At 28.9% G+C, this 26897-nt stretch overlaps 1 protein-coding gene across 2 annotated transcripts in view; it reads right to left on the reverse strand.

Moving 5' to 3' along the window:
* Positions 1–26418, reverse strand: part of LOC100142089 (uncharacterized) — a 90001-nt gene extending 63583 nt beyond the window's left edge. The window contains exon 1 of one of the 2 annotated variants that reach the window (XM_064354920.1): positions 26176–26418. The gene's annotated coding sequence lies outside the window, so the exon portion shown is untranslated. The remainder of the gene's footprint in view (positions 1–26175) is intronic. The other variant, XM_064354918.1, reaches the window with a different exon arrangement.
* Positions 26419–26897: the final 479 nt, after the last annotated feature.

The following is a 26897-nucleotide window of genomic DNA, read 5'->3' on the forward strand; positions in this document are numbered from 1 at the left end:
TTTGTTTTATATTACTATAGGTTTTTCATCATAAAACTTTTTTATTTTCAGAAATTTCAATAAAAATAAAGCGAAAAATCACTTAATTAGTGCAAAAATGTTATTTTTTGTTATTACGAATAATCATTCACATTTTCTAGGAAGGCAGTAGATTATTTTACGAAATATTCTCTAAAAATACTGAAAAATAACCTCGAAATGGGTTAAAAAATGTTAGAACATAAGAGAATTCATTAAATTAGGTAAAAAACACATTATTTCCTTTTTTAAGTGCTTTAGCAAAACGCCAAAAAAATCGCAGAATTGTATGAAAAATGGTGTCATTTTTGCCTTTATTTGGCATTTAAACGAGGTTTTGATAAAACGGTACGAAAAGTTGTTAAGTAATGTCAAAAACTTTAATAATTTTTTAGTTTTTGACCGCTTTACGAAGAAGTTATTTAACTAGAAACGCGACAAATGTCATTTGGTTTTGCCTTCTTCTGACGTTTTACCTTGTTTTTTAGAAATGCAATTATTTTGCAAAATTTTGAAAAAATTAGCTGGAAAACGCTAAATTGGATCAAAAAGCTGTGTTGTTTCTTGGGTGAAATCTTTAGTCAAAAAGGCATTTTTTGCCCAAAATTAACCGAAAATTCTCAAAATTAGTTCAAAAACAAAGCAATTTTTAATTATGTTATTGAAATTAAACGGTAAATTTTGTCAAATTTTGCTAATAATTATGCCTGAAAAATAAATGGAATGGAGAATGATTTCTGATTTTACTATTTTTTGCTTTATAATACCATGTTTCAGAAAAATAAAGTAATAATTTATTAGCAATTTTGTTTCAAAAACACCGAATTTAACCGAAAATGGTGTTATTTTCACATTTTTTGTCTAAAAACGAAATGTTTTTGGGAAAAACGAGGAATTGGGTCAAAAATATATTGCTAATTTTGCGTTTTCAGGCAGACAAGTAAATATTTTACGAACTATCGTCAAAAAACAATTAAAAAAATTGTTGAACTGGATGGAAAATGTAGTTTTTTCGGCTTTTTTTCGAAAACCTTAACATGCGTTTATTTTGTTAGAGTAGTTGGTGCCTGAGTACACTTTCTTAAGATTCTTTTTTAAATTTAACAGATTTTTGTTCAAAACCAAAAATGATCGACCATCTAGTTTCTAGATATTCAATTGAATTGAATTTTTTAATTCATTTACATTTGTTTTTTTTTAGGTTTTTTTTATAGTATAGTTAACAAACCCTTCTACAAATTTTGTCAAAAAATTACCGAACTGGATTGAAAATGGTGTTATTTTATCATCGTCTGGCATTTAAATTTTTTTGAAAAATCTTCGAATTGGGTTGAAAATATTACTAGAAACAGAAAAGGTTTTTTTTCAGAAAAACATTCGAAATTCTTGCCAGTTTCTTAAACATTAACTGATATCTTAATAACTATCGCTTGTCGACAAAAAATAACATTGAATACTTTTGTATAATAAAAGCTGGTGTATAGATTGTCAGAAACGTCTAATTTCAACAATAAAAAAAATAAAATCACTCATAACTTTCCGTAAGAAAAACTTACATTTAAGTTAGTTTGATTCTCCTCTTTGCCAAAAAGAATTATGTGTTCAGAAGTGTTCTTTTCTCTCATAAACAAAAAATTAAAATCGATTCAAAATTGTGGAAAATAAATAAATAAAATATTAAAAAACAACTATTTATCTGGTTCAAAATCAAAAATACAAATTTCTGTTTTTCAGTATCAATGGTACTAAAAAAACGTTTGTAAAAAATTAAAAAACTTTGGTAACTAAAAGTCAGAACAAATTTCTTTAAGTAAATTACTCAAAATTTTATTGCGGATTTTAGTGAAACTTTTTTCGAAGTGGAATGGAATGCAGTGTTTTGAAAATTCTCTTTCAAAGTATTTATATCCAAGCGGTCTGTTTAAGTAACTTTTTCCATGTTGTCAATTTCTATGTTGTTGTTAGTTTGCAAGTTCAAAATACCTAATTGAATTTTTTAGAGCAAGTATTTAGTACAAGCACAAAGAAACCACAACTTGCAAAATGTTAAACCAATTCCACTAATCCAGCAGTGCACGAAGTACGTTCTTGACTTGAAAGTAATATTTATAATTAATTACGAACTTTGTTTCTTGTGTGCACAATTTATTTCATAAGAATCGAAAGAATTTTATTTCGATAATAATTACAGGAAACAATCAAACTTTCACCTATAATATCCAAAAATAAATTGTTCAATACGTTCTGTGACAGGCACTTTTGTGGAATTGGAGTGGAATTAATTCTGCTGCAGGATTATTAAATTAATCGTTGTTCCGAAATCGCATTTCAAATTTATTCTGATGCATCTGCGGCCATAAAGAAGCAATTATAACGTATTTAAAAATCGAAAAGAAATAATCATTGATGTAAGATAAGAACTGGCCAAGTGGAGCACCGTTGAAATAAATTGTTATTAACCTACAATAGTGCACCGTCTCTAAATGGCAATATTTTCAACATAATGCGCTTAAAAGTAGCTTCAGGTGTATGGAGAGAACTCGATTCAAATTAGATCGTGCCACAATCGCATTATGGCAAGATAAAGCCGTCTTAGTTCTTGCAGCACTAATTTAATGTAAATTGATACGCCAATCATTGTGAAATTACGGCTGAATTTTCGTCAAACAGATGTTGAGAGAAATTGCGCGAAGATCCTTCCAATAATTATGATAGAAGAGTCTCGAATAAATATCATAAAACCGGTAATTGTGAGCGTTTTCAGCTGGAAATACATTCACTTTCAGCATAATTAATCGTTTGAACAATATTTTTTCGCTCGAACTTTATCGCTTCATTGACGGGGATTAATTGCGATTTTATTAATTCACCTGTTATGAGAGCAAGGTCTGAACGGTTATTATCGACAATTATTCCTGATGTTGATAATTATTCACGCTTTGGGTGCGCAAGCAATGCGACTTGACAACAATTCGTAAAAGCAAAAATGTTTAACGCGCTTTTAACGGGACGAGTCGTAAATTTTATGGCGAAAATTCCACACATGGATTTTTTAAACAGTAAAATGGACTAGGTGACTCCACAGCGGGAGCTATGACGAGACGATTCAAGAAAAACTTGAATAATCCTTTTTGCAAACTAAATAAAAAAACATTCAATTACTACGAAAAATTATACTCAATGTCATAAAAATTGCAAAATCAATTAGAAGGAATTAGAATTTTTTGACGAAACTTGGCCGACTTTTAGCAAGTAGTAAAGGGAGTTTTTAACATTTAAGTTCTTTTATCAGCAAGTGTTATTCTTCCAATTTTTTGCTTTTTTGATTATCTTTTTTGAATTTAAAAAAAATCACTTTAAAAATTGTCAGAAAAGCAAAAAAATTGAAGAACGCTTGCCTAAAAACGTTCAAATTTTAATCATTTAATACCTGCTAACAGTCTAACATTTGTGCCAAGTTTTATAAAAAAATTCCTATTTTTTCTTGGTGTTGCGATTTTTATGACACTATACAGGCTGACCCAGGGGTGCGTAATCGGTCTATAACTTTTTTATTATTTAAAATATTGCGATTCTGTTTTCATTATCCGATAGATCGACTTAAAGTCCATAAACTAAAAATGTTTTTGTTTTACACAGGGTGTTGGTGGTGAACCAAAGTTATATTTTTTTAAATGGAACATTCTATATATTTTCCCAGAGTTAGATTCTACGTGAAAAAATAATGTAACTTTATGTAAACTATTATGGGTATATCTCTTTTCGTTTCGGAATTATTCAACTTTTCGCTGTCAAAAAGACCAATTTTTGAAAAATCGCTGCAAAGTCGCCTGTGAATATTTTTCAGAAAATTTGCAACAGAAAAATTCAGAATACCTTGTAGTTTTAGGAAATAGTCTACTTTTACTTGAAACATGGAAATAATGTACAGGGTGTGCCAAAACGCAAAAAGTTAAATAACTCATTTTTTTTAATGAAACACCATGTATTTTTTTACATGTGTCGATTGCATTTTTCATAAGCTTTTTATTGATATGCGGTTTTTATAGCAAATTTACAATATTTCTTAAAGTGTTCAAAAAAATAAAAAATATTTTTTTTATTTATTTCATTATTAATTCTTGATAAGTGAAATTCATTTATGTATCAGGTAATAATTAGATTACTTGTGTAATTAGTCACATTAGTACATATCAAAAAATAATTACCATTTGACTATCAGATTCTAGGCTAACAAATTTTCTTGTAATAAAATATATTTTTTTGAAAAATCTCGAAAAATATTTTAAATTTGCTATGCAAATCTTATACCGTTAGAAAGCTTATCAAAAATGCTATCGATACATTTAATAAAATACAGGCTGTTCCATTTGAAAAAAATGAGTTATTCAACTTTTTGCGTTTTGGCACACCCTCTATATTATCTGCGTGCTTTAACTAAAAGTCGTCTATTTGCTAAAAATTCAAGATATTCTGAATTTTTCTGTTGCAAATTTATTGGAAAATATTTATAAGCGACTTTGCAGTGATTTTTCAAAAATTGGTCATTTTTATAACGAAAAGTGAAAAATTCCGAAACGAAAAGACACAGACCCATAATAGTTTATATAAAGTTACAATATTTTTTGCGTACAATCTAATTATGGAAAAATATATAGGGTGTTCCATTTAAAAAAAAATAACTTTGGTGCACCTTGTGCATAATAAAAATATTTTTAGTTTGTGGACTTTAAGTCGATCTATCGGGTAATAACAACAGAATGGTAATATTTCAAATAGTAAAAAAGTTATAGACCGATTACACATTGCTGGGTTACCCGTTATATTTGGGGATTTTAAGACATGAGTGCTTCTAAATGTTATTTAGCGTAAATTTTAATACTATTGAGAAAATAGCAGATTTTTAGCAAATCATTTTTTTTCTTCATCCCCTTGATCTATTTATTAAATAATAATAATAATAATAATAATAATAATAATAATAATAATATTATTATTAATAATAATATTAATAATAATAATAATAATTTATTTCTATCAATTTATACAGATGTAGTAACAAAATTGATACGAAAAACAGTATTATACACAGAAATAACAATAACATAAAAATAATTTTAAGACGTAAGTCAAAAAACCTGTCTATTACAGAATTCATTTAAAGTATATGGTTCGAGATCCAAAATGTAGTCAAATATTTTCTTTTTAAATAAATTTAAATTACAAGGTGTGCGTAGATGCACAGGTAAACTATTGTATAATTTTATTCCTGCATAATGAAAATTTTTTTCCTACAGCGTAAGTTTGTATCTTGGATACTCTAAGTCTACTTTGCGAGTGTTGTACTTATGGTCGTTAGTGACATTAAATCGTAGATTCTGTTTAAAGAAAAATAAAAGTAATCTACATATGTATAAACCAGTTACTGTCAAAAAGTTATTGCTTTTAAAGATGTTCCTACAACTTTCATCATATTTTAAGTTAAACATAGTTCTCATGACTTGTTTTTGAGCAACAAATACTTTTGACATCTTTCCACTTTGCCCCCAAAATATTATACCGTAGCTTAGTAATGATTGAAAATTTGCGAAGTATATTATTCTTAGTTGTTCAATGTTAATGTATTTTTTTAAAACACGTATTGTAAAATGTACTGAGTTTAATTTTTTTTATAAATTATTTATATGATTAGTCCAGCTTAACTTATGGTCAGTGCATATTCCCAGAAAATTAGTTTTCTCTATTAATTCAATTTCTTTAGATGATATTACAATTTTATTCGGTTTCTCTGGATTCTTGTGATTACATATTGCAAAATGAATGCCGTAGGTTTTTTCATAATTTAACACTAATTTATTTTTTTTTTGGTCCAGTTTATTACCTTATTCATGCATATCTTTGCTTCTTTCATTGTATCTGTCATATTTTCACCCCAAATTAATATGTTTGGGTCATCAGCAAAGTTCACTGCACTATTGTTGTCTGAGACTGTTAAAATGTTTAATAGGTCGTTTATATAAATTACGAAAAATAAAGGCCCTAGCATACTACCTTGAGGTACACCTTGTTTAATTAGAAGTTTATTTGATGTATATACAGTACTGTTTTTTGTTATTGTGACCTGCTGATACCTATTATTAAGCTAAGATGTTAAGATATAAGATATTCATTAAACAATACAAGAAAAACTCTACGAATGTGTTTTTGATTAATTCTGACTGTAATTAATGTTTCGAAATAGTTTTTCTAGAAGCTGATTAAAGTTGTTTAGAATCGGATTTTGATTTTTGGAGTAGTTTCCATTAACAAATTCAATCAAAATGCAGACAAGTGTATAAAAATTGAAACTATTGAGTGTTTGTTCGCATTGCTCGTCTCTCGTTGCGAATCCCACACACGCACCTCTGCAACTTTCAATTTCCACACACAACCAGCGATAGCAAGAGTGTAATTAGCTAGATAATTTATTCCGCACATACTCAAAGGTTATTAATGTTGATGTTTGCATGTATGCCAAAGTCACATGAGGAGAGAAACCCAACGAAAATAATAAAACTAAGAATGAGAGACACACACCAGTCAGATAATGCCAAATAATGGTGGAGATAGCACAGTCACGACGTTAGATAATCCGAGCGAGGAGTATATGTTGTGAAAAAAAATCGTGGTACACATTACAGGTTCTTGCACACACACACACACATACACAAAAAAGGATAATAAGTTTTCACCTGTTGAATTGACGTGACTGCTGCTGATAAGTATAATGACTTGGTGTATTGAGTGCTGGAGAAAAATTCGTCCTTTGACGTGTGTTTATTCTCGATTTGGTCGTATTGCGTTCGCGGACACAATGACTGAAGGATCTATTATTAGTTGCCATATTTATTCTGGAAATAATGATACGAGCAAGTGCCAAAGAAAAATCGCGAGTAATTGAAACAGAAATGAACCAATAAAAGTGGCGCCTTTACACCGTACACATTAACCACATGCCGCATTCGCACAACAGATCCCTTTTTCGTTTCATCATCATCAAGAAGACATGTTTGCTAGACCGGATCAAAGCTCCACTGACCGAACGGACGATGAAAGACGGTTTTATTACGAGTTTAATGATGAAAGAGCGCATCACCAGCGAAGCTGATTCCACGATTTGGCTTTTTACTCAAATGCAAAAAGGAAAACAGATGCTCTATACACAGTACAACACAGAAAGCAAATCCTCAAACAGTTTTTCCAACTACTAGACTGAAATCCATTTTTTTTCATTTTTTTATTAAATCTAAAGAATAATTTAAAAATAAAAAATTAAAATTAAAACCAGTGACAACCAAACAAGTCGAATTTTTAATTTTGTCAATTTTAATAGTACTATTTTTTTTTAATAAATTATAATTTTTATTCATTATCCCTTAAGGTTAGGTATTCGGAATATCAAGGTTGCACTGTATATTCAGACCATTATTAATATTCCCAACTTAAAAAAACAAGAAATTGTAGGATAGTAATAACTAAAACTCTAAAGAGCGCATCACCAGCGAAGCTGATTCCACGATTTGGCTTTTTACTCAAATGCAAAAAGAAAAACAGATGCTCTATACACAGAACAACACAGAAAGCAAATCCTCAAACAGTTTTTCCAACTACTAGACTGAAATCCATTTTTTTTCATTTTTTTTATTAAATCTAAAGAATAATTCAAAAATAAAAAATTAAAATTAAAACCAGTGACAACAAAACAAGTCGAATTTCTTATTTTGTCAATTTTAATAGTACTATTTTTTTTAAATAAATTATAATTTTTATTCATTATTCCTTAAGGTTAGGTATTCGGAATATTGAGGTTGCACTGTATATTCAGACCTTTATTAATATTCCCAACTTAAAAAAACAAGAAATTGTAGGATAGTAATAACTCTAGCCTACTTAATATAGTAATTCAAACAAGTATCCTGTAATGTATTCAACTCGGTTTTTTAAATAGAACACACCCTACATACTCATAATTTTGCATACTTTTAACTCTATTTACATCGTAACTTTAGTACATACATTTGGATTTTTTGTGGTCGTTTCTTAGAATTTCTTAAACCAAAAAGTCACTTCAGTTCAATACTTAACTTATTTTTCGACTGTCTAATTTCGCTTTCAGTACCTACTTTTTACAATATTTTCAATTCAGTTTTTCGTATAAGTACATATTTTCATTCAGGGGAAGGGTTAAAATAAGAAGAAAAAAATTACATACACATAATTTTGCACATTTTTGACTCTAGGTGTATTGACTATTAGCATAATTTTTTGGGGTCATCAATCTCATTTCTTAACAATTTAAAAACGCTTTCAGTGCTTAAAATTAATAAACAAAAAATAAAAAATCATCTTAAATAATATATAAATATTATCATTCGAATTAAAATGCAATGAACAAACAATAAAACAACAACAACAATATATAAATAATACGAAAAATAATAAAATAAATATGATGTTTTTCACAAAGAAAATGGTATGCTTGTTGTCATTAATTTGTCATCTCTTTAGTAGGTACTTAAAAAATTTTTAGATTTTATTTATCTTTAATTTTTAAATTAAGGAACAAATATGCAATACCAATTTAGAGTTAAAAAATCAATTAAATATACGAGAGTCCATTGAAATTTTTGAAATTTTTCAAATAATTAGATACTTTATGAAATTTAGAAACAAATAAATATAAAATCCCCTTTAAAAGCTGATATTAGTAAATAAATACTATAACAAAATAAACAAATCAAAAAAAACATTAAAATAAAATAAAAAGTAAAAAAGATAGCAAAAATTATAAAATAATTATAATGTTTTTTACAAAGAAAATGATGCTTGTTCTTATTTGTCTTCTCTTTAGTTGGTACTTTTGTAATTTTTTGGATCCATCTTTCATTTATCAATAATTTTTAAATTAAAGATCAAAAATGCACTACTTTTAGTCCCTTTTTAAAATTTTCGTTGAACATTAAATCTGAACGACAAAATCAACAAAATGTGGACAAAAATAAATATCACTTTCATTTCTCAATAATTTTTAAACCAAAAATTTAAACCCATATTCGACATATTTTTTGACTGTTTAATTTCGCTTTCAGCACTTTTCACATTTTTTAAAATATCCCATACATGTTCTAAGAGAGAAAGGCCTAAATAAGGAAAAAATATCAACTAAATAGTCTATAGGCACTCATGGACGTTTTTTTAATTTCTGGAATTTTTAAATTTCTAAAAAAAATAAATAATAAAATATTGCGTTGATGAGATACTTTGTAAAATTAAGAAACGAATAAATAAAAAATCTGACAGTAAATAAATACTATCACAGCGAATTAAAAAAATGGACACACAATAAACAAACCAAAAAAACATTAAAATAAAAAAATTATAATGTTTTTCACAAAGAAAATCATGATTTTTGTCATTTGTCTTTCTTTTCAGTAGGTTCTTTTTAGATTCGTCCCCATTTATCAATAATTTTTAAACTAAAGAACAAATAGGCACTACTTATTTATGGACTGATTAATCCACGAACACGAAAATCAAAAAAATTTAATAAATGAACCAGAAAATACGTTAAAATAGTGTTTTCGATGTCTAGATCTAATTTTATTTTTTATTTATACGTATTTTTTTGTACAAAATATTATTTAAGCATAGGTTGCTTTAGATTGCGACTGGAAATCATAAAATTTCTATATTTTTATATTTTTATAAATGAACATTTATTATAAGAAACTGTGGAAAAATTTTGAAAAAATTTATATGCATAGAGATTTTCTAGATCCCACATTTTTTTAATTTATGGATCAAGCTTCAATGATTTCACTGTATGTTTTTAAGTAAAAAATTAAACATTTACATCGAATAAAAAAAGTAATAAAACTGGAAACAAAACAATTATAAAGGCATTTTTCATTCGATTCGCTTGAAGTGATGAAATATAATACCTAACAATATTACATTATTGTAACTTTATAAGCAGGAATTACGTGCTTTATGAGAAAATTAATTGCAACAATTGAGTTATTAACAACAAATACCCAATTAGAAATCCTAGCGTTGCATTTCTCTACTTTTGTGTCAAAAAGCAGAAAAAAAGACTTTCCTCTTTCATTATCCGCACTGTGAGATGGTAAAATTGTAGATGTGTATTTTATCAGTCTTTTTGATGATTAAGTCATGTTTATAAACAACACTCCTCCGATTAAGTAACTTGAAGTCATTCTTATTCCAGCAAAACACACATAATGATTAAAAGATGTCACAACCTCAATTGCAATCAGGCAATAAAATTTAAATTTATGTTGCGATTCCATTTGGACTTTCTACCAAAAATTGGCATTTATGCAAAATTTGTAAAATTAATGGTAAATTACTAAATTTTCACATTAGACCCATTCTGCACGCTCGACAGCCCGTAACATCGTTTGCTGCTTCCAGGTGTTAAGAGCGAAAATCAGGGTAAAAGCGATAGATCTATGTTAATTGTTTTTCTCAGATTGTTGCACATGTGAATTTTTCCCAACAGTTACCAAATTTTTTGTAACACTTTTGCCCCACTTTCGCTTTCGGCGTGAATTTTTGAGTCATTACAACTGTTAGAGTTATTGCAAACACGTGCAAGTAACAATGCGATAAACACCAGCGTGTTATTTGCTGGAAAAATGTCGTTTTGAATTTCATATTCGTCACGGTTTGTGATAACAAAATGAAAAAAAAATGGGAAAAATCCGCGTCTCATTACGTAATAACCATCATATTGATGGAATGCGAATTTTTAATGGTTCGGATTAGCTCGGTCGCCGTGTTCTCATGGAAATTTCTCTGGTACACCCGCTTTAATTAAGGTGTACATACTTAATTAAAACTAAGAAACTCAAGTGTGCGCAACAAGACGTTACTTAGAGCTCTCTAGGTATAAAGTTGGTAATTGGAAAAGCAGTTAAATGTTTTGGGCGTGTGTTCAGAACGTGATTCCGAATCGTACACTTTGCTGAGATAAAGGTGCACTGCACCTAGATTGTTCTATTGTATGTTGGGAAATGCCTTTGTTGAGTACCTGGACGTGCGCTCAAATGGGCATTTGTTCGAATTTTTTCGCGCCCGGAAACCGGAACGCAAACTTCTCACCACTGGATTCCAACACCAAACCAAAACATTTTCGAGGTTTTGGAAAAATTTTGTGGTTAATTGAACCAAATGGTTTTTTCGGATTTGGGGGTCCCCCAAAAAGAATAAGCCTGTATAATGTGGTGGCACTATATACAGGATTATTCTTTTCGAACCTACGTTAAAAACTTCTCAACTTACAATAAAGCTAAGGCTTCCAAATTTTGTACTGGGTCAAAATAATTCAATTAAATTTCGACAAAAATTGGCATTTGCATTTGAATTTAAATGTGCGATAATAATATGTAATTTCAAATTTGCCGCCAATTTCTCATAGTTCCGGAAGTCTAGCCATTTTAAAAATAATTTCGTTGAATTAGGGATGGTCGATTTTGGTCTTATAATATAAATATGTAATATATAATATATAATATATAATATATAATATATAATATATAATATATAATATATAATATATAATATATAATATATAATATATAATATATAATATATAATATATAATATATAATATATAATATATAATATATAATATATAATATATAATATATAATATAAAATTTCAAAGTTGTATCTACATTCAAATTCAAAAAGTTTTTAACTCTAAGTCGAACAGAATAACCCTGTATTCAATGAAAAATATTCTGTCTTTGGACTAACGGTTTCTGAATTATCTAACGATCTTCCACCGATTTTGAGAGTTTATTTTAATTAAAACTATCAATGAATTTTGATCTAATCGATTTTTCGTTAACAAGAAATTCGATCAAATAATATTTGGTTTAAAAAAATTCCTAAATGAGGATAAAAACGCTGGTATAATACGAAGCAATAATTAAAATGACTTTCAAGAAACGGTTTTGAAACTATATGTCGATCTATGTCAATACCATCGACTTACGAACAATTTTTTAATAAAAATAAAGAAAAACTAGTTTGAGATTAATTTTGCAAAAATTAATTTTATCGTATTTTAGCGCAGTCAGGAATTAAAAAAAAACGATCTAAAAACTTTTGATTACAATGGATTTCTAAATGTAAAATCATTTATAATATGAAGCCAAATTAGGCTCAGATTGTTTTATCTTTACCAAAACGTCAACTCCAATAACTAACCTATGAATGGTTCAAGATACATTTTGTACTTAATTTTTCGAAGTATTTTAACTTTCTGCGATTTCATAAAACATTGGGCCAAATAGCCTAAGATAATTTTTGGTTTTGTTAAACTTTGTGGTTTTTCGATGATTTCTTGCTTGTAACTCTACAACCTGCAAATGATAAACAACAAAATACGGCAAAATATATATGAATTTTGCAATTTTTTTTATGGAGACTTAGTTATAGAAGATTCAACATAATAATTATAGTCTGATATTTTTCTAAACGTGAGACCTGACCTGGCCTGGCCTGACCTGACTTGACGTCAATTTTGAGTTTTTTAGTTATAATTTTGTAAAAAAATACACAGAGGATTTATAAATCTTTAAATAAACGAAATGACGTTTTTTACAATTTTGTTGAACATGACCTAACCTGACCTGACTTGACACCGATTTTGCCTGTTTTTTTTTAGTTATAATAGTTATAATTTTGTAAAAAGACACGTAGAAATTATACATTTTTAAATTAAACTTAATGGCGTTTCCTGAATTTCTATAAAACCTGACCTTACCTGACCTGACCTGACCTGACACCATTTTTGAGTTTTTTTTCGTTAATTTACTAATTTTGTAAAAAAACGCGTCAAAATTATACATCTTTACATTAAATGAAATGATATTTTTTGCAATTCTGTAAGAGTCCTAGCCCCCACAAAAAGCATTAAATATTTCTCAAGTAATTTTGAAAAAGAGGACTTTATGATAATTTTAAAAATTTGTTGTTAAGTTTTCGAAATTATATTTTTGGGCGTAAAAGCATGGCTTTCGAATTAGTATCTGGCATTTTTTCACCGATTTTGAGACTTTTTTTGGGAAAAATTAAGAAAAATGAAGGAATTTAAAATTTTCAAATCAAACCAATGATACTTTCCGCAATAGAAACATACATAATCGATTTTAAGCATATCGTTAAAATAATTTTGTTGAATTCAAAAAAATTCGAATAGTTTGTTAATTTTCGATTAATTTTGGTTTAAAAAAAGGAAAAAATTGGGAGATACATTGGAATCAAATTACATCTTTCAAACAAATGGCTTTGGAATTATCTGACAATTTTTAGCGTTTTTTTTTTTGTTGATTTTGAAAAAAGTGGGAATTTTTGAAATTTTTTCAATCACAAAACAAAAATTTAATTAATGATTTTTTATTTTAAAAGACTTGGCTCACCTGGTACAAGGCATGCCGATTAGCCTTATCTCCAATTAGCCCAAGTTCCTCAACTTGGGATCGTTTTGTCTTTATTAAGGATCATTGAACCAGTCCCCTAACGTAGAATTAAATTTATTGCTTCCCTATTTTCGTAAATGAAAACAAGCGCACGATATGGCATTATTAATTCGCTCGAGTAATTATCGTCTTATCTTCGATTATGGTCGGTTTAAAAGACTAAAGGAAGTTCACTGGCATTAGATCGGTTGTGTAAGGTGGTTCTCGTGTTCTTTATTTTTGAGTGATGGTAACCGCCTTTTATGATAAACATCTGTCGATATTGCGTAATCTGTGCTATTAGCGACCTTTGATTCCTCAGAGATGGGTTTCTAGATCAGTTCCTAATAGATAATCGCCGATTTATAGCTAATTGCAGGAAATCCAATTTTATTATCGGAATGATCAAACAAATTAGGACACGCAGATGGAATAATGTAAAGTACGCTTCTAGTTATTTAATTTGCGACTAATTTGTTAACGAAATGAGCGAAAAAAATCACTAAAACCACTTTTAATACAGTGTGGAATTTTTAATTGGAATTAAATTCATAACTTGGACATAGGCAATTTTTTAAAAATTTCAGAAACAGGTAGCTTTTTGTTTTTTCTTGCCCATCATTTGGTGCATATGGTTTTTGTTTATCTGCTGTCAAATCTGTCAGTTTTCTAAATATTGTCAATGTCCAAGTGATAAAAAAATTAAAGCAGTGTAGAATTATTGACTAAAATAAAATTTGAAACTTGGATATAAGCGGTTTTTGTAAAAAATCCTGAAACTGTTATATCTTCCAGAATTACTAACTTTTTAATGAAATTTCAGCTACTGAATTCATCCCAACACGGGTACATTAAAGGGAAATCTGTTGACTCAGCTATATTTAGCTTCACTAATGTTCTGTTAGATAAATTAGAAGAAAAAAAGGTGGTTCTTGGAATTTTCTTAGATTTCTCCAAAGCCTTCGATTGCCTAGATTATAACATCCTAATAAGTAAATTAAAGAAATACGGCATAAGAGGAATTATGTTAAAGTTGATCACATCTTATCTTAATAATAGGTATCAGCAGGTCACAATAACAAAAAACCGTACTGTTTATACATCAAATAAACTTCTAATTAAACAAGGTGTACCTCAAGGTACTATACTAGGGCCTTTATTTTTCGTAATTTATATAACCGACCTATTAAACATTTTAACAGCCTCAGACAACAATAGTACAGTTAACTTTGCTGACGACACAAACGTATTAATTTGGGGTGAAAATATGACAGATACAATGAAAGAAGCAAAGATATGCATGAATAAGGTAATAAACTGGACTAAAGAAAATAAATTAGTGTTAAATTCTGAAAAAACCTACGGCATTCATTTTGCAATATGTAATCACAAGAAAACAGAGAAACCGAATAAAATTGTAATATCATCTAAAGAAATTGAATTAATAGAGAAAACTAATTTTCTGGGAATATGCACTGACCATAAGTTAAGCCTGACTAATCATATACATAATTTATAAAAAAAATTAAACTCAGTACATTTTACAATACGTGTTTTAAAAAAATACGTTAACATTGAACAACTAAGAATAATATACTTCGCAAATTTTCAATCATTACTAAGCTACGGTATAATATTTTGGGGGCAAAGTGGAAAGATATCAAAAGTATTTGTTGCTCAAAAACAAGTCATGAGAACTATGTTTAACTTAAAATATAATGAAACTTGTAGGAACATCTTTAAAAGCAATAACTTTTTGACAGTAACTGGTTTATACAAATATAGATTACTTTTATTTTTCTTTAAACAGAATCTACGATTTAATGTCACTAACGACCATAAGTACAACACTCGCAAAGTAGACTTAGAGTATCCAAGATACAAACTTACGCTGTCGGAAAAAAATTTTCATTATGCAGGAATAAAACTATACAATAATTTACCTGTGCATCTACGCACACTTTGCAATTTAAATTTATTTAAAAAGAAAATATTTGATTTTACATTTATTTACATTTTGGATCTCGAACCATATACTTTAAATGAATTCTATAATAGACAGATTTTTTGACTTATGTCTTAAAATTATTTTTATGTTATTGTTATTTCTGTGTATGATACTGACGTTTTTCGTATCAATTTTGTTACTACATCTGTATAAATTGATAGAAATAAATTATTATTATTATTATCATTATTAAAACAGGTCGATTTTTGATTTTTTGCACATTTGATGCATACAGTTTTTGTTTACCTATTTTCAAAAATGCACAGTTACCTCTAACTTTTTTTTAATGCAACGGTATGACAAGTGTCACCTAATGTGCAAGGAATACAACGCACTCTTTGTTTTTTGAATATTTTCAAAGCCTACGCGATAAAAAAATGAAAACCAATTTTTGTAAGTTCTATTAGGCAAATCACACTAGGAATGGTGAAAAATGTTAGAAATTTATGCTACTGTTGTTATGTTATTTCCCAGGAGAGGAACGGTGGCTATTTTGAACAATTGTTGCATTAAATAATGATTAACTTATAAAATTGATTTTTATTTTTTTATCACATAGGCTTTGAAAACTTTAAAAAAACAAATAAAGCGTTGTATTGCTTGCGAAAAGGGCTTTCATACGAGGTGCCACTTGACATACCATTACGTTTGAAAAAAAGAAGTTAGAGGTGGCTATGCATTTCTGACAACTGATAAACAAAAACCAAATGCACCAAATCGTAGGCAAGGAAAAATAAAAATTGACCTGTTTCGGGAATTTTTACCAAAATCGCCTTAATCAAAGTTACGAGTTTTATTCCAGTATAATTTTATTCAGATCTAAACTCCTGGTTTATAATTTATTATTTCTCCCTCAAAAAGCGCAAATGAGGCAAATTTGCGTAAAACCTCTCGAGATTGCATAAACGAATTTAGAAAAAGCGAATTAAAGCGCCTGCGGATGCAAGCGCAACTCTATGCGTTCCATTAAATTAAAAAGCTTCTGAAATATGAAACTGGAAGAAAAAAGCTCGTCTAATTGTAAGCGAGGCTCGTAAAACGTCGAAAGACACGCAAGTGGATTCGGGTCTGGCAGGTGTCGATGGCAAATTACTTGTCGTTTTCGTTTGCTGACTAACTACAGTAATTAGCGAAGCAATTTTTAAACCGGTAATAAGTTGGAAATGTTAAGTTCATCTCCATCACGGTTTGGGGAAATGCAAGTCGCGTTCCCTTGGGAAAATCGGAAATCAATAGACACTACTTATACGAGGGCCTGTAACTGTGGTATTTACCTGCAAATTTTTGAATTATTTCGGCTGAGTTCCCGGAATATCGCAACAATGGGAAACGGTCGGACGTTCGAAGAAAGCAAAATGGACACAACAATAGCTTGGGCACGAAAACATTTCTCGGAGAGAGGGAGAATGTTTGATATTTTTGATTAGATGAGAAGCCTCTCTTCAATATTAATTCATATAGGAGAGCTTCGTGTTGGCAGTCACGAAAGCTGCTTTTCTCGTTCCGGTCTAGTTTACATTTGTGAATCTGCCAATTGATTAATTTAATTGGATTAGAGTCGATAACGAATTGGTCTTTGTTTTTCTACAGCCGGTAATTAATTAAAATTGAATTAATTAGTCAACAAGAGCTAGTTCAGGTCGCATTTGCTTTTTCAAGGCCATGGGTTAGACTATGTGTTTTAACTGAGTCTGAAGTTGATAACCGAATATATCGATTTTTGAATTTATGTAATTTGACGAAATTTTATCTAGGTAACGAATAACTCCGAAGTTATCACTAACTGGTTAGACGTTAGAAAACTAAAAGACCTAGGACAAAGTATATATTTTGTGATTTTTTCTATGCCTTTAATAGAACTCTTTAGAGTTCCTAAAAGTGCAAGAAAACTTTGGATTGAAGGTTTGGTTTTCCAATTTTTGTCGAGATTTTGGTCGACTTCGACGCAACCCCCTTAAGTTTGTTATCTTTGGGAGGCTCTTTCAATTATTTATCTCTTTAAAAAAAATCGTTGTTCTTCAACTAAAAGTTTTCGAGAAAATTGCTAACAAAAACAAAAATAGGTAAAATTTAAACAGAATTTTTTAATTGAACATTGGGGGAGGTTAGCCATAACATATGTGTTTTTTTATTGAAAGAACTCCAATTTTTTAACTACTTGTAAACCACACTAAAAACCACTTGTAACAAAAAAAAATAAGTTGGCAACATTGGATAAGTTTTTAATTCTCGATTTTTATATTAAAAATTGGTAACAATAAAAATAATTATGAAAGCTGTCATTTCTGCTATTGTAAGTATATATTTCTAAGTGTTGCCAACATAAATTCAATTTTACAGACTTTTTGATTGGTAATGTATTATATTAATGTATTGTAGAAGATTATTTAATTAAAAAAAAATTAAAAATATCCCCTATTTCTATTTTTACCGGGTGACTTTTAAAGATTGAACCAAAATAATTTATTGGCAACACTGAAATATTGGCCTCCCTGCTAGCTAGTTAGCCGGTGATCGTCGGTCGGAAGTGAATGACAATTGAGTATAAATTTTTGACATTTAAATTTGATAGTCAAAGTTGCCAACTTAAGATTTCAAATTTGGCGACGAGCATCACAGTCTTTGAAAGACACCCGGTATATTATACTCAGTGTTGCCAAAGCAATTTCAAACTCACAGACTTCTTCGTTATGTAAAAGTTTTATTAATAGACTAGCTATTGGATTAAAAAATGTTCTGTCAATAAATTTGAAAATTAAACAATAAATATTGGTTCATTTTTTTTTAAATATTCTGCTAATCTCTAAATTCCATCAGAAAACTTTAACTTTAAATGACTCATTGAATTTTTTGTTTTTTTTATTTTGTTTTTTTAAAGGTTGTTTGTTTTTTATCGAAGAAAATTCAAGTTTTCAGTCAAACGAATTATGAAATGACTCGTGACAATAAATTTGAGTTGGCAACATTGACAGTGTTGCCAACTTAAATTTATGGCCACAAGTTAGTTTACTGTTTCTATTTATAGTTACAAAATTGAATTTCCTTCGATTAAGAAAACTAAAAGCAATTTTTTTAATTAATTAATTATCGTAACTAATATTCATATTTCTCAAAATATTTTTTTTAAATCGGCAACATTGAGTGATATAGAGAGAGAAGTTGTGGGATTTATCAGCTTTTATTGTAATTAACTTTCAATTTGAAAATTAAAAATTGAAAACTTTCAAGTTCCTTTATTATTCAATGTTGTTAACCTAAATTTATTGCCACTGTTCCTACTACATGTTTAAAAAATTGAATTTCATTCGATAAAGAAAACTAAAAGCTACTTATTTTAAAATCTGAAACAAAATACTTAATATTTTTTCTAATTAATAATTTTTCGCAAATTTCTCAAATAAAGTTTTTTTTTAATTGGCAACATTGAGTAATATACCAGCGGAAGTTATGAGATTTGCCTGCTTTCATAGTAATCAACGTTCAATTTAAAAATCGAAAATTGAAAACTTTTATTTTTCTTCTGAATAGTTTTAATGTTGCCAACTTAAATTTATTGCCACAAGTCACTTTACTGTTCCTCTTATATCGTTAGAAAATTGAATTGCTTTCGATAAAGCAAATAAAAAACTGTTTATAATAAAAAATTAGAAGAATAATAAATATGCATATTTTTCTAAAAAAAGTTTTTTTTAAATTGGCAACATTGAGTAATGTAAAAAATAGAAGTTGTCAGCTTTCACTGTAATCAACTTTCAAATTCAAAATTGGAAACTGAAAACTTTCATGTTTCTTCATTAATCAATGTTGCCAACTTAAATTTATTGCTATAAGTCACTTTACTTCCTCAGTAAAAAATCTAAAAGCAACTTATTTCAACGAATGAAACAATACTACATTAAAATTTTCCTAATTAATTAATTATTTTCGCACTAATTTAATTATTCGCAAATATGCATTTTTCTCAAAATAAAGTTTTTTTTAAATTGGCAACATTGAGTAATATAGTAATAGAAGTTGTGAGATTTGTCAAGTTTTATCGTAATTAACTTACAACTTAAAAATCGAAAATTGAAAATTTCTATGTGCCTTCATTATTCATTGTTGCCAAATTAAATTTATTGCCACAAGTCACTGTTTCTATTATATGGTTAGAAAATTGAATTTCCTTCGATAAAAACTGGAAAATTTGCTGTATCTAATTTTAACTTCAAAAACAATTAAATAAATTAACTAACAAATCACGTTAGCACTTAGTCATCAAGAGTGAGTTTAAATTATGGAAGAAATAAGTTAAATCTCCGTAAAAAATTCAAGGTTCAAGTTAATGAACTTATTTTTGTGTATCATCCAAATCACTGGTAATATTAATGAAACAACAGTTTTAAAAAAACTATTGATAAACTAACAATGTGCAAAAAATTGGTGCAATTTGAGCCACTCTGCATATAACAGTTTTCGCTGAATGAATTCATTATCTAAACAATATTCGTTAATTCTGACAGATTCTGTCGATGGAACTGAAACAAATCATAATTTTCTTGAATGATTTATGTTTAGTGTTTGATATTTTGAAAGCTTTGTGGTTGAAAGATTTTTCCGTCACACCTAATAATAATTACATGTTTTAAAGAGTTTCCTAGAATTACGTGATAAAGCAGCAATGATGAGAATAATTTTTTACCACATAAGACATGTTTTTAATTAGAGATTTCAAGTGATGATTAAGAATAATCTAATTATCGAGGAAGCCATTCATGAATTTGAATTAACTCAGCCAACTATACCTAGTTAAAGTACAGTGAGGTTCTAATTTTTTCATCCAAAAATAGAATAGTAGATAATATTTGAAGGGCTAGCAACAAAAACTTTTTAAGACTTTTTTTTCATTTTATGAAATCATTTGGGCCCATTTTTGAATGCCAAACTGTGCAGGAAAACATAATCCTGTGAGTTTGTTTTGGATTCCGGTTCGCGTCTGACCTCATTCCATTCATCTCGTTAATGAAGCGACATTTTTGTATCTCCTAATTACGGTCCTGCAAACGTGTGCACAAGGAGACATAATCTTGAATGGAACTATGCCATAAACTTATTTAATGATGTTAACATTGTAAACAACTGGGATAATTAATTTCGAATCGAATAAACGAGAGATACACAGTCGGTGTATCTTATTTTTTTGATTCTTATTTTTGCGCTTCACTCGATGAATATCTCTTTCATTGTTATGACGAGTTGAATTGATGGTTCGGCGATGGATGGTTCAGAGAAAAGTAATTTAGATGCAACTGTAACGTGAATTTTTCAGTTATAATAATAACAACAATCAATCGAGAATGTGAGGATGAGTCGTGTGGAGTATATTTCTTCAGATGCGTTCGCTTCCAATAAAATACGTGAGCACGAAAATCATAAGCAAACTCAAAGGGTCACGAACAGGGAAAAAACAGAATATTAATTGGTCAAGGATCAAAATTTTCTCGTGCTAAACAATTAATTTCTGGTCAAAGTGACTGTGACTTGGAAATTAAGTTGGCACCACTTATACAAAGTCACAGGCCACTTTGTTCGGAAATTATGTACAACTTAGGATTAGTAATTTTTTTTTCTAAAATTTATATTACACCACAGTTATGAACATGACGTAATGATTAATCAAACTTTTATTACTCATTCGGATAATTGTGTTTTAATCACAAAAATACACATAATAGCGCATTTCTGTATCGGTTGTTATAATTAATTGCGGTTTTCTATATCCTCATTAAATGACCAGTGTTGCATTTTGTATTAATTATCGTTAATGACGTCAAACGCTTTTAAACAAACAATATGTGACTAAAAATCGATTATAGAAATAAAAACACCAAAAAAAATTTTCTTGTTTCTTGTTTCGAAAATTTTTTCTTCGAAAACTTGTACAACATGTACTTTAAGATTTTTAGTTTTTAAATACTTTATTCGATAGGAGGGCTAATGGAGAGTTTGGTTCTTTTTTATTTTTGTTCTAAAACCTATATTTCCGAGAAAAACGTAAAAAACTTGTTGCAGTTTGAATTTTTTTTAATTTTATCAATTAAACTATTCGAAAAAGTGAAACTATTTTGATGTGAATCTACGTAAAATAATACAAAATCTCAACAAAAATCGCATAAACCAAATTCTTTCAAATCGAGCTTTCGGGGATTTTGCCTTTTTATTAAGAACTCTAGAGGGTTCTAAAAGCATAGAAAAGTGCATAAAACTTCGCTACAGCGAAATAAAAAAATATTTTTTTTATTTTTTGCAAGAAAAATTAAAATGTGAATTTTTTATTTCTTTAATTTGGTACTATATTAATTTTTTTAGGGAAGCTTATCAGAATAAAAAATTAAGTTTTTATATCTTCATTGCTTTTTACTAACTTTTAAACATAACTAACTTAAAAACATAATAATGAAGCAGTCTGAAAATTTTCAATTCCCGAATTTTGAATTAAAAGTTGATTATAATGAAAGCTGACAAATTTCACAACTTCTCTCTCTATATTACTCAATGTTGCCAATTTAAAAAAACTAGTTTGAGAAATATGCATATTTGTTACGAAAATTAATTAATTAGAAAATAAATAGCTTTTATTTTTCTTTATCGAAGCAAATTCAATTTTGTAACTATATAACAGAAACAGTAAAGTAACTTGTGGTAATAAATTTAAGTTGGCAACACTGAAGTTACATACGTAAATTTCATATTTTTTCATGTCGGTATATTTTTATGACAAATGTTTAGTTAACGTTATCAGTTAATACTAGTGATTTAGGCGACAAAATTGGCCACACAAAAATAAATTCATCAACTCGAACCTTGAAAAACGAGGATTCAGACTAAAAAATCGTTCCCATGTCCCGCTTCTTAGAGAAAGAAAAGCCTTTGATTAATTTGGTCCGGAGTCCGGAACCGAAATAGATTCTAATGTGTAGTTATTAATTGCGCACTAATGACAGACTAATATGGTAAAAAATACCAAGGAAATGAGCAATTTCATGATGCATGACGTCCAACATACAAATTACAACACAATCTTTTATAACAAAAATTGCGATTTTCTTCTCCAGTCCAGAAAAATTCCTTGCGTAATTAATTGTTTTTGTCCATTCGGCAAGTTTCAAAGATGTGCACGTAATGAACAATTGCGAAGTTAATTGGCGTCGTCCAGGCCCGGACTGGACACACTTTAGGAAAATGGGAGATAAACTTGTGTTTGAACTATTTGACGATAATTACAAGTTGACTTGACTTATCTGTGATTGTCTATAAATAGGCCGATAGTGATTTTGGGTCAATAAATCTGGAAAAAATGTAAAACTAGTGCGTGCAAACGCAATGCATTATGAGAAACGTCTGAAATTAATTATTATTAAAATGAGATAATGTTCGAGACATAAATAACTCGAGCAATTAAACTTGACACAAAATATATTAATGCCTATGCCACTGGTTTATGTAAAACCCTGTGTACACTCGTATAAAACGGCTCGGTTTGCTCAGGTATGCTTAGAATTTAGTTGGGTCTAATAACGAACATCCCCTCACACAGGTAGACAGACCCTTCAAGGGACAGGTGTGAAATTCTTTTCACTCAAAACTTTTACCGGTCGTTGCGAGGCACCTTTACAGCATTTAATTTGATGATTACGTTGGCATTTACACTGCAATTACTTAATCTGTTTGACCATCGACCTTTTCGCCGACACCGATTCGAGAATTTCCATTCCGACCGAATTCTTGCCGATTTGAGGAAAAATCACAAGTTGCTTCTTTTCATATTTTAACAAAAACAAAAAAATCATCGAGAGAATGCAGCTTAAAATTACAAAATTTTACCTTTTTTTTTGTCTTAATAGTAGTTAAAAAAGATTACATAAAATATAAATACATTCAAACACAGTGTTAGAGCGAGTGGAGAAACGAACAACTGCTTGAATGCATTAATTTTGCCTTTTTATGACGTTTAAAAAACAAAACTTTATGAATTTTTCCGTAAAAAAATTTGTTTGGTTTATTTATTTATTTGAAATCAAAGATCAAGTTGGCGACAATTGTAGCGGCTCTCTTGTCCAATCAGAGTGGCTTCTGGTTTCGACAGTAAGTTGGCAACAATGGCAAAGTGACAAGTCTCACATCATTCAACGTTGCCAACTTAATTGCAAAGCCACTTTGATTAATAATTTAATTATTAATTAAATTATTAATTATATAAATTATATAAATATAAAAATATAAAAATTATTAATTAAACATGTGAGATTGTGTTTTAATTAAAATTGTACTTATTTCACAAAACTGCTTAAAAAATATGCTGCTTTATTACAATAAATAAGAAGTTCTCTAATTAAGAGTTTTCTGTAACCATTTTGTAAATATTTAAAACTCGCTCTTTGTGACTAAGTGTTACCAAGATTTGTCAAAAATTAGTTAATTTAATTCTTTGTGAAGGTAAAATTAGATAAAGCAAATTTTCAAACTATCAGTTTTCTATATTAAATTTTGAATTGTCAACATTATTTTTTTTTATTGAAAATTACTTAGAATGAAGAATGAAGAAGTTTTCTTTATCATAGGAATAGTCAAAAAAAGCAAGAAAATGATTTTTGACAAAAAAATTAAGTTGGCAACATTAAAAAAAGGGACATCAATTTTTAATTTTTAAATTAGTAACAATGAAGATATGAAATCTGTTAAGTCTCATTTCTGTTTTTGTATTTCTAAGTGTTGCCAACGTTATTTAAAAATCACAAACTTTTTTTTTATTGTATTATTTATTTCAAAAGAATATTTAATTAAGAAAAACAATTAAAAAAACAGAACTTTTTTTTCTATATTATATTCAGTGTAACTTCAAATTCACAGGCTTCTTTGATCAAAAAATGTTTTATTTAAAAGACTATTGAAATAAAAATGTTGTGTAATACTTTGAAAAAAAAATATTGGTTAATTTTTTCAAGTAAGTATTTTGCTAAGTTTCTCTAAAAAGACCTTAATAGATCAGAATCAGAAAATAGTATAAAACTTAGATTTTTGTTAGTTCCTATTGATAATAATGCCCTATTGATCTTTTTAGTTTTTGTTTTTTTAAGAGGTTAGCCATAACATATTTTCTTTACCGTAGACAATCTAAGTTTTTAACTAAAAAAATAAGAAATTAGCATGTGACAATACATTATTAAGTTGGCAACATTGAATAATTTTGAATTTTAAATTGAAAGTTGATAAAAAACAATGAAGATATGAATCTTGACTTCTGCTGTTTTTAAATTTCGAAGTGTTACCAACGTAATTTCAACCTCACAGACTTCTTTGATCAGTTAAGGTTTTTTTAAAAGACTGATGAATTAAAAATGTACTGTAAAAAGTTGAAAAAAATCGTCAAATATTGGTTTATTTTTTGATGTAAGTGTTCTGCTGATGTCTAAGCTTCTCTAAAAAGTTCTTAACAAATCAGAATCAGAAAATCTTATAAAACTCAGATTTTTATTTGTTCCTTTATTCTATTATTAGATAAAAAATAATGAACCATTAATCTTTTTTGTTTTGGTTTTTGTAGAGGGTTAGCCATGACATATTTGTTTTATTCATCGTAGAAAATACAAGTTTTTAGCCAAAAAATAAGAAAATAGCGTGTAACAATACATTTAAGTTGGCAATATTGAATAATGAAGATTTTAATTTTTGATTTTTAAATTAAAAGTTGGTAAAAAACAATTACCAACATACTTTCAAACTCACAGACTACTTTGATCAGTACAAAGTACAAATTCTGAAATCTCAATGAAAAACGTACATAATTTAAATTTTTGTATCCGTCTGTTGATAAAAAAATAAGAAAAAAAGAGATATTTATTTTATCAGCTGAATATCGTTGGGGCTTTCTTAAAAATTAAATTTCTGATAAAATTGAGTTCGTTTATTTGTCATTTTTCCGTAAAGTTCAAGTTTATTTATTTATTTTAACCACAAAATAAATATATTCATTAAAATAAGTTTAATTATAGAAATAACAAAAATACACCAAACATCTGTGACAAAATCTATTTGCGAAACTGAATTATGTGCAATCCTGTCCTGAATTTTTGTATAATCTGGCATAGTTTAACTCGTAAACAATAAATATTACAGCGACTAATTTTGAGTAAGAAAAATAAAATTACGTCAGAAAAACTCAAAGAAAGCACATCAAGATTTTAATTGCTCGAAATTCCATCGAGTGTAAAAATTGCAGAAATCGTCAAGTTTTATTGCGTTTGTCATCCAATTTAGAATCTTTTACAACCGATAAAAGTGTAGTCATCATCGTGAAATTATCTTTTTTGTGCGATTCTTTTCGAAGATAGTAATAATAACAGACGCCTCTCTGGAACCGGTAACACCAGAGTGTCTTCTACTAATTGCAAAATTACAGAAATTACCCAATATGAGGTGCCAGTTTAATTAATTTATCCTTAATGAAGGCACGTTAACTGGCAATCAGAATTTTCGAAAACAAAAAATTTTGATAAAACCTTTGGAGGTCAAAGCCAAGATTGGACGTTTGGTCAAGTGCCAATATTTACAAAATCGCTCTATTTTTAAAACCGCACTCACGTTTTAGTTTGGTTTCCTCCTCTCCATCACTATACACTGAAAAAGCCACCCCCACATTCACCAAAAATTCCGTTTTGTTGCGGCAAAGTGTGAGAATAGAGCACTTGAGAATAACAGCACGATATGCACATGAAGGAGTCGGTTTCGTGTTGGAGTTGCGGCGCGTTTCGCGGCCAAAGCAGAACTGTGTCGAACGCAAGAAGCCGCAAAGTGGATTGAGTTGGGGCACCTGAAACACGCTTGCCCGCTGCTGCTGCTGCTGCTGCCTGCACCCGCTGCTGAAGCTGTCCCAATCAATTCGCTTCGATGCACTTTTCGGGGAAATTGCAGGTGCACGCGAAAAATCGGTTCAGATCGGTTTCAACTTCAGCCAATGGCTGAAGAAAGCTCGTCAAAGTACGAGCTTTTATCGTTTGTTGACTTACTGTTACTAGCTGAGGAGTGAAAAGTTACTGGTGCCTTTTTCTTGAAGAGTAGCAAAAAGAGTGAAAAATAGAAAAGCGAAAAAAAAACATTTGAATTCGGTTTGAGGCAATGGCTGAAGAAAGCTCGTCAAAGTACGAGCTTTTGTCTTTTGTTGACTTATTGTTACTAGCTGATAAAAGTTATTGGTATCTTTTTGTTGAAGAGTAACAAATAAAGTGAAAAAGAAAAAAGGGAAAAACCTTTCATCCAATGTCTGAAGAAAGCTCGTCAAGTAAAAGCTTTATCATTTGTTGACT

The sequence above is a fragment of the Tribolium castaneum genome, chromosome 1 (assembly GCF_031307605.1).
Source record: "Tribolium castaneum strain GA2 chromosome 1, icTriCast1.1, whole genome shotgun sequence".
NCBI classification, from domain to species: Eukaryota; Metazoa; Arthropoda; class Insecta; order Coleoptera; family Tenebrionidae; genus Tribolium; species Tribolium castaneum.